Here is a 9179-nt window from a genome sequence, read left to right as displayed (position 1 = left end):
AGGGAAAGAGATTTAAAATGGGAGTAGTTACATAGCAATGTCACTTCACTGGTAGTATGAATAGGGAAGATAGTATGCTCCATCCACAATCAGAACCCCAAGCCTGAGTTCTCGTTGACAATCACTCACCATGGAAAGAGTTGAGTTGCAGAGAGGAACTTCCACACAGAGACAGGGGTAACAATCAGAGGCAGAATCAATTACAGACAAAGGATAAAAGCAGACTATTCATTTACATGAGACATATCCACCATTCAATGAGATCATGTCAATCAGATTTTCCATCCCTGTATCTGTTTTGGTTCCATATCCCTTAGTACCCTTGCACATCTGATGATCTTAGTTTTGGAAGTTGCATTTTGCCTATCCGCTCAGTGATTTGTAGAAGTGAGTTCCCAATTTCTATTCCCCTATTTGTGAAGTTTTCCTGACCTCACCCCTTAATTGTTCTGGCTCTGATTTTAATGTGATGACACATTGGTTATGAGACACATTGGTTCTTCTGCCAGAGGAAATAGCTTCCTTCCATGTGCTGATAAAGTCCTTCAATCATCCACAGCACCAGAATGAGAAACCCTTTAATCTTCTACATGTGAGGCAATACCAGCTTGTTCTTTCTGTAGTTCCTCCAATGGTCAGGACTGAGTTCAATCAGCCAGATACAAATTAAACAGGTCATCATACAACTGCAGCATAACTATAACGAAGAGGATTGATAAGGGCAGAGCCGTGGACATGATCTATATGGACTTGTGTACGGTGTTTGACAAGGTTCCTCATGGTAGACTGGATGGCAAAGTTAGATCTCATGGAATACAGGGAGAACTAGCCAGGATACAGAACTGGCTCGAAGGTAGAAGACAGAGGGTGGTGATGGAAGGTTGCTTTCCAGACTGAAGGCCTGTGACCAGTGGTGCACCACAAGGATCGGTGCTGGTCCACTGTTTTTCATCATTTATATAAATAATTTGGATGTTAACACAGGAGGTACAGCTAATAAGTTTTTAACTGAATTGAATTTATTGTCATGTGTACTGAGGCACAGTGAAAAGCTTTGTCTTGCGAGCAATACAGGCAGATCACAGAGTTACATAGCATAGATAAATAAATAATAGGTAAACAGCAGCAAAAACAAAAACACAGGTAAAGGTGAATGTTAAGAGCTTGTGAGTGCATTCAGTATTCTAACAACAGTAGGGTAGAAACTGTTACGAAACCGGCTGGTGCGTGTGTTCTGGCTTCTGTACCTTCTCCCTGATGGTAGAGGTTGTAGAAAAACATTGCCAGGATGGGATGGATCTTTGAGAATGCTGGCGGCCTTTCCTTGACAGCGAGCCTGGTAGATGGATTCTATAGATGGGAGGTTGGCCTTTGTGATTGTCCCGGCTGAGTTCACCACTCTCTGTAACCACCTCCAATATTAAAGGGTACAGTTGCCATACCAGATAGTGATACATCCAGACAGAATTCTCTCGATGGCGCAGCTATAAAAGTTGACAAGTGTATTCACCGTCATGTCAAATTTCCTCAGCTGCCTGAGGAAGAAGAGACGTTGTTGGGCCTTTGTAAACAATGCGTCCACATGAAGAAAAGATTTACAAACCTCAGCAGGGTTTGAGCTGTAGGGAGAAGTTGAACAGGCTAGGGCTTTTTTCCCTGGAGCTTCGGAGGCTGAGGGGTGACCTTATAGAGGTTTATAAAATCATGAGGGGCATGGATAGGATAAATAGACAAAGTCTTTTCCCTGGGATGGGGGAGTCCAGAACCAGAGGAAATAGGTTTAGGGTGAGAGGGGAAAGGTTTAAAAGGGACCTAAGGGGCTACCTTTTCACGCAGAGAATGGTGTCTGTATGGAATGAGCTACCAAAGGAAGTGGTGGAGGCTAGTACAATTACAACATCGCATAGGCATCTGGATGGGTATTTGAATAGGAAAGGTTTAGAGGGATATGAGCCGAGTGCTGGCAAATGGTACTATATTAGTTTGGGATATCTGGTCGGCATGGAGACCAGAACTGACCACAATATTCCAAAAGTAGCCTAATCAATGTCCTGTACTGCTACAACATGCCCTCCCAACTCCTATATTCAATGCTCTGACCAATAAAGGGAAAGCATACCAAACGCCTTCATCACTATCCTATCTACCTGCGACACTACTTTCAAGGAGCTGCACTCCAATGTCTCTTTGTCCACCAACACTCCCTAGGACCTTGCCATTAAATGTATAACTCCTGCTAAGATTTGCTTTTTCAAAATGCAGCACCTTGCATCTATCTAAATTAAACTCCATCTACCACTCCTCAGCCCCTCGACTGATCAGGATCCCATTGTAATCTGAGGTAACCTTCTTTGCTGTCCATTTTGGTGTCATCTGTAAATTTACTAACTGCACCTCCTATGTTCACACCCAAATAATTTGTGTAAAGGATGAAACGTAGTGGATCCAGCACCAATCTTTATTTCCCAAGAGTAGGTCAAGTTTTGCACCTTCTCTAGTAGGTACATCCACATACTGAATCAGAAAATTGTCTTGTACACACTTAAGAAATTCCTCTCCATCTAAACCATTAATACTGTGAGAAACAAAAGCCCACTCACATCAATAATTTCAGTCCGAGACCAAATTTCTGAACAGCAACTGCAGGTGGGTGCTTTGTCTAATTGCCAGGTAAGGCAATGACAAAATGCACAGTATGCATCTATTTCTATCCAGAGGCCACTTTGACCTCTTTGATTAGGGTTTGTTCCTGTGTCTCCGTGTAAGCGGGAGAAACAGATGTTTTCCTGTTTGCCCATATATCCATCATTGTTCTGTATTCACGTCTCATGCTAACAAATCCTTTCTTTTTGCTGAATATGTATGTTCTCATTCCTGTTCTGTATCAGAATTTATACTTGCAAAAATAACATTAATTCATTTATATCCCATAATACTATGGCAGTCCCAGTCTATGTTTGGAAAGTTGAAATCCCCTACCATAACTACCCTCTTACTCTTACAGATAACTGAAATCTCCTTACAAATTTGTTTCTCAATTTCCCGCTGACTATTAGGGGTCTATACTACAATGCCAATAAGGTGATCATCCCTTTCTTATTTCTCAGTTCCATCCAAATAACTTCCCTGGATGTATTTCTGGGAATATCCTCCCTCAGTACAGCTGTAATGCTATCCCTTATCAAAAACACCACTCCCCCTCCTCTCTTGCCTTCCTTCCTGTCCTTCCTGTAGCATTTGTATCCTAGAACATTAAGTTGTCAGTCCTGCCCATCCCTGAGCCACGTTTCTGTAATTGCTATGTAATTGCTAATTCCCAGTCCCATGTTCCTAACCATGCCCCGAGTTCATCTGCCTTCCCCATTAGTCCTCTTGCATTGAAATAAATGCAGTTTAGTTTATCAGTGCTACCTTGTTCTCTGCTTTGTCTCTGCCTGCCCTGACTATTTTCTTTTCTCAACTGTACCAGTCTCAGATTGATCTCTTTCTTCACTATCTCCCTGTGTCCCACCCCACCCCCCAACCACTCCCCCCCGCCCATATTTCCGAGCAGCTCTTGCAAATCTCCTGGCCAGTATATTAGTCTCCTTCCAATTCAGGTGCAATCCATCCTTCTTGCACAGGTCACTTCTACTCAAAAGCGATTCCACTGATCCAAAAATGCGAATCCTTCTCCCACATACGAACTCCTCAGCCATGCATTCATCTGCTTTATCCTTCAATTCCTACCCTCACTAGCTCGTAGCACCGGGAGTAATCCAGATATTACTACTCTCGAGGACTTCCTTTTTAAATTCCTGCCTAACTTTCTATACTCTCCCTTCAGAATCTTATCCTTTTCCCTTCCTACGTCGTTGGTTCTAATGAGTACAATGACCTCCTGTTAGTCCCTCTCCCCTTTGAGAACATTCTGCACCTTCTCTGAGACATCCTTGATCCTGGCAGAGAATGACTGGAGTTACACCGTGCACAGGGATTGTTATACAGGTACAAGCAAGTAATTAAAAAAGCTATTGTAATGCTTTGTGAGAGGAATTGAATACAAAGGTAAGAATGTTATGATTCAGCTAATTACAGCTTTAGTGAGACCATACCACAAATACTTTACATTGTCTTGTTCTCCTTATTTAAGGAAGAACGTAAACGCATTGGTTACACTTCAGAGAAGGTTAGTGATAACCCCTACAAGGCCCATGGCAAGCCATTAACTGATCGCCCCACCTGAATCCCTTACAAAGCAGACTCAGGGGGCCCTCTTGTGGCACAGTGGTAGTGTCCCTATCCTGCACTGGAAGGCCCGGTTTCAAATCGAACCTGTTCCGAATTGTGCAAGAACATCTCTGAGCAGGTTGATTAGAAAAATAGGTTAAATTAGAAAGAGCAGACTCAGGCTAATTTCAGGCACAGAGATAGAGTCCCTACCCCTGGACTGGGAGACTTGGGTTCAAGTCCCGCCTGGTCCAGAAATGTGTCGCAACATCTCCGAACAGATTGATTAGGAAAAAATAAGTTACATTAAAAAAAATAGAAAAAAGTGGATCAGGGCCCTCTTGTGGTGCATGGGTAGCGTCGCTACTTCGGGACCAAGAGACTCAGATTTCAGTCCCACCTCAAAAGGTGTGTAATACATCTCTGAACAGGTTGATTAGAAAAATAAGTGAATAAAAAAGCACAGATTGATAACATCTCTGAACAGGTTGATTCGATAAATTGATTACATTTTTTAAAAAGCAGACTCAGGGGACTCTTGGGGTGCAGTGGTAGTGACACTAGGCCTGGACTAGAGACCCGGGTTTAAGTTGAAATCGCTCCAGAGGAGTGGAATAACATCTCCCAATTGGATAAAGCAGACTCAGGGTTTGGTCTACAGAACTGTCTCTTCCAGGCTGGGATTAGCCTGTGTATGCCACAGACTATTTTGTGTTCAACAATAAATGATGCTCCTTTCCAGACAGGCTTCCTAAATTATTACATAGTTTACTACCTGAAATGAGAGGACTGTTTTAGATTGGACACATTGAGCTCATTTTTTCTGGAGTTTGGAAGAGTGGGGTTAATTTTAGTAAAGTGGTTAAAATGCTGACTGGCCTTAACAAAGGTGGACTTGGAAAGGATGTCTCCTGTGGTGGATGAACCCAGAGTTAGGGGCTGTTTTAAAAATTAGGTCTCTCCTTCTAGGAGAGAGGGGCAATCCTTTTTTCTCTTAGTGGTTGGAGTGACTTTGGACCGCTCTGCCTTTCTGGAAGCAGAATCATCGGATATGTTTGAGACAGGGGTGAATAGATTCTTGGGAGACAATGGGAATCTAAGGTAATCAGGCGGAGATGAGCATGTGGTATTCAAAACACAAATAGATCAGGTACAATCTTATTGAGTAATGGAGCAGGCTTGATGGGTGAAATGGGCTATTTCTGCTCCTAATATGTATGTTTGTACGTTCTGTTTTTGCTAATACTTAAACCAAACATCTCCACAAAGACTGTCAGGTCAATGCGTCCTATAACACCCTTTACCTTTGTTGTACAGAAAGCTGTCTCTAATCAAAATTCTCAGTCTTCTATCTCTGAACAACCTGTCAATGTGTAAGTTCAACAGTCTCAAGGACTTTCCAGTTACAGCAGGGAATGTAGGATTGTCCAACCTTCAGATGCAAGGAACATATGTAACACTCCCATAGCCCTTGCTGAGTCCACCATTAACATTTGGGCTTCTATGCTACGTCTGCAACCAAAAGTATTTTACTGAACACATCAGAATATCTACAAAAACTGTCAAATTTCTCTGGGGACATTTCTGTAAAATGTCATCAAGCTTCTCAGGAAATTCGGCTCAGAAGGAAGCATTCAATCAAATAGGAAATTTTTACATGTTACTTGTCAGTGACAAAGATTTACATTTAATGAAAATCATTAACAATAATTATTGATGATTTGATGTTCTATGTGCTTCTGTCAGGAATATAAAATAGGTCGTGCTTTAACTCTTAGGTTACACAAAATTACTTGTATCTATACATCATCCTCCACAACTTCACAGTATTTCACAATGATTTGTGGCTAAGTACATATTTTTGAAATATAATTTGAAGTTTTACCACCTTAGACCCCACCAGAATAGTGGGATCATTTTCAGACTGAGAACATATATCTCTAATTTGTGTACTTTTTCCATAGTGAAGCAATTAGCAGCCTGTTTCAATATTCCCCAACACATGAGAGAAGGATGGGAGGATGACATATGTTTCCATAGTGGTAAATATGGACAAGCAACTTTTAACTTCCATCATCTTATTGTTATACTTGAGACTTCTCAAAAAACATTACTGAAATTGCATGATCAGTGATCATCATATTGAATGGTGGAGTCGGTTCGAGGGGCCAAATGGCCTACTCCTGCTCATATTTCCTATGTTCCTACATTTATCAAATAGGTTCTGGAAGTCTATAAAACCGATAGTAGAAAGAACCTTGACAATTTGCAACTCCATTGACCTCTTTCTTCCTGAGGGTTGCATCTGATTGGCTGCTGCCCATGGGCACTTGGCTCAGGGGAAATTTCCCAGGGAGCATGAGGGAATTGAAAGGATGAATACATCAAATAATTTTTATAAGGCTGACAAAATGTGCACCTTTATTTCATTGGGAAGGCCAGGCAAAGAGTTTTTGTCACCCTTGGCCAACTGTGACTTTTGGACAGGTAGAAACTCTGCTCCAGTTGTTCTGGTTAGACATCAACAGTAGGAACAATATTCAGTTGAGGGACAGACCTCAGGAGTATCCTGCAGATTTGTAACAACAATACTGAGTTTGAAAGGGTTCAATTATGAGGACAGGATCCACAGGCAAGCTTTGTGTCGAAGATTAGGGGAAGATCTAATTGTGGTGATTAAGATGATTAAAAGATTTGACAGGGTGATGGAGAGAAACTATGTCCTCTGTTGGGGAATTGTGGCATTGTTTTATACTTTAATGGGATGTAGGTTTCATTGAGTAAGGCCAGCATTTAGAGTCTTAGAGTTATTACAGCATGGAAACAGACCCTTTGGTTCAACCAGTCCACGCTGACCATGTCCCTAAACTAAACTAGTCTCACCTGCCTGCATTTGTCCCATATCCCTCAAAGCCTTTTGTATTCATACACTTGCCTAAGTGTCTTTGTTGCCTCATCCCTAATTGCCTATTGAACGGAGTGTCTCCTTTGACCATTTCAGAGGGTAGTTAAGAGTCAACCATATTGCGGTCAGCCTTGGAGTCCCATAATAACCAGACCAGGTAAGGATAGTAGATTTCCTTTCCTAAAGGACATTATGACCCAGATGGGTGGAGGCAGCTAATAGCAAGAGTTTCATAGATATCAATACTGAAACTAGTTTTCAATTCCAGCATTAATTTATTAAATTTGAAATTTTGTCAGTTCTTGTGGTGGGATTTGAATGCATTTATCCAGGGCACCACCCCCTACAAGTTCCCCTCCAAGTCATTCACCATCCCAACTTGGAAATATATCGCCTTCCCTTCAGTATCACTGGATTAAAATCCTGGAATTCCCTCCCAACAGCATTGGGGATCCCTACATCATATGGACTGCAGTGGTTCAAGGAGACAGCTCACCACCTTCTCAAGGGGCAATTAAGGATGGGCAATAAATGCTGACAGAGACATAGAGTCATAGAGGTGTACAGCGCAGAAACACACCCTTTGGTCCAATTCATCCATGCCGACCAGATATCCTAGATTAATCTAGTCCCATTTGCCAACATTTGACCCATATCCCTCTCGACCCTTCCTATTCATGCACCCATCCAGATGCCTTTTAAATGCTGTAATTGTACCAGCCTCCACCACTTCCTCTAGTAGCTCATTCCATACACACACCACCCTCTTTGTGAAAACGTTGCCCCTTAGGTCGCTTTTAAATCTTTCCCTCTCAGCAATGTCCACAAACAATGAATGTATAGCAAAAAAAGAAATACTTGGGTTTCTAGCCCAGTGACATTGCCACTACACCATTGTCTCCCTGAAAGGGATAGGATGAACAAAGGAATGGGTCATAGTCATAATATTACAGCCAAGCCATCCCGGGGAGATTTCCAAATGGGAGGCTACAGCTGAAGCTGAGTACAAGTTTCCTTTCATTGGAGACAGTTCAGAGAAGGCTCACTAGGATGATCCCTAGTGGGATGGAGGGAAGGTCATATGAGCAAAGGGTAAACAGTTTGGACTCTGGAGTTTAGAAGAATGAGAGTTGATCTCATTGAGACCTTTTGGATTCTCCAGGGGTTTGTCAGGGTCAATGCTGAGAGGATGCTCCTCCTCATGGGAAGGTCTTAGACCAGAGGGCACAGTCTCAGAATAAAGGGGCACCAATTTCAGACTGAGATGAGGAGGAATTTCTTCTCTCAGGGGGTTGTTAGTCTTTGGAACTCATTGTCACTGGGGGCAGAATCCATGTGTACATTTAAGGCTGAGAGAGATTCATGATTAGTTGGGGGAATCAAGGGTTACGGGGAAAGTCAATGTGAGGAATGTAGGATCAGCCATGATCCTATTGAATGGGGGAGCAAGCTCAAGGGGCTGAGCAGCCTTCTCCTGCTCCTATCTCTTATGATCTTATCAAACTGCTGAGGCTTAGACTTAATAGAAAGTGCATCCCCATTAAGACTGATTGATCTTTGTTGGGTCAATGTACTATGGTGTGTAAAACCGAGGCAGCGAAAGGGATTTAAATATCTAACTAGCCCTGTCTTGTTCGAGTGATGGAACAGGGGTGAATGGCCTCCTCCTGGCCCAATATCATGATTGTACAGGAAGGGCTTGTGGAGGGCCTTAAGAGGCTCCATCTATTGGTGGATCTGTGCAGCTGCAGGCACGACTGTGCACGGCAAGGCTTGGAATGAAGGAGCGACACCTGCATTTCTATAGAGCCTTTCTGCCAAAGACATGCTTTCTCGTTAGATTTTCATGGACATTTAGAAGAATGAAGAGGCATCTTAGAGAATCCTATAAATTTCTAGCAGATCTGGACAGAATGAAGTGCAGGAAGGGTGTTCCTGATGACTGGGGAGTCCAGAACCAGGGGGCCATAGTCTAAGGATACAGGGTAGGCCATTTAGGACTGAGATGAGGAAAAATGTCTTCACCCAAAGAGTGGGGGAGCATGTGGAATACTGCTGCCTCACA

The sequence above is a fragment of the Chiloscyllium plagiosum genome, chromosome 17, assembly GCF_004010195.1.
Source record: "Chiloscyllium plagiosum isolate BGI_BamShark_2017 chromosome 17, ASM401019v2, whole genome shotgun sequence".
Taxonomy (NCBI): domain Eukaryota; kingdom Metazoa; phylum Chordata; class Chondrichthyes; order Orectolobiformes; family Hemiscylliidae; genus Chiloscyllium; species Chiloscyllium plagiosum.
The sequence above is the reverse complement of the archived record's forward strand: the minus strand, read 5'-3'. Positions refer to the sequence as shown.